Below are 861 nucleotides of genomic sequence, written 5' to 3' on the forward strand. Positions count from 1 at the left end.
ATCGTTGGCCGAACCTGGCTTTTATATAGGTAGAGAATTGCATCAGGAGGGAGATATCTACTGGAGCGGTAGAAGAACCCCACCATCTTTTCAGCGACTTTGGCAATTGATTTGATATACGTGTTCCATTTCAGATCGGGAGTAAAGATCAAGCCCAGAAGCTTGTCAAAACATGAAGCCTCCCCAAGACGAGAGCCATTCATTTCGATTGATGGCAGCTGGGCAGCAGAGCGTTGATGATGTAAAGAGAGAAGCTTGGTTGTAGATGCATTAAAAGTAACCAGACACTTCTTTCCCCATTGTACCACGTGCTACAGATCAGAGGAGAGAGAGCGTCATAGAGAACTTAGTCGTTTACGGTCTTCGAAGTGCTTCCATAGATGGTAATGTCGTCAGCATAAACGTCTACGAATGATCTAAGGATGTGGTCTGGAAGATCATTGATGTAGATCAGGAAGAGATTTGGACCCAGGATGGACCCCTGAGGGACTCCAGCATTAATACTGAGAGCCTCTGATTTGTGCCCATCAACCACTACTCTTAAGAACCTATCAGAAAGAAATGATTTAATAGTTGAGAAGCATTTCAACCTATACCATGACTGGAGATCTTGTGAAGTAGGCCTTTATGCCATACCTTATCAAAGGCCTTTGATATGTCAAGAGCAATTGCCCCAGAGAGTAAGCCTCCATCGAGGGATTCGCCAATCTTATGAGATATAACTCTAAGCATGTCGGCTGTAGATAGAGCAGAATGGAAACCATATTGCATGTCACTAAGAAGGTTATTTTTGCTGAGATGGTTGATTACTTCCTTATTCAGCACAGATTCCAGCAGCTTACTCATGATGCATAGGAGACT

Source organism: Euprymna scolopes, chromosome 19 (assembly GCF_053919585.1).
Source record: "Euprymna scolopes isolate OS-2025 chromosome 19, ASM5391958v1, whole genome shotgun sequence".
NCBI classification, from domain to species: Eukaryota; Metazoa; Mollusca; class Cephalopoda; order Sepiida; family Sepiolidae; genus Euprymna; species Euprymna scolopes.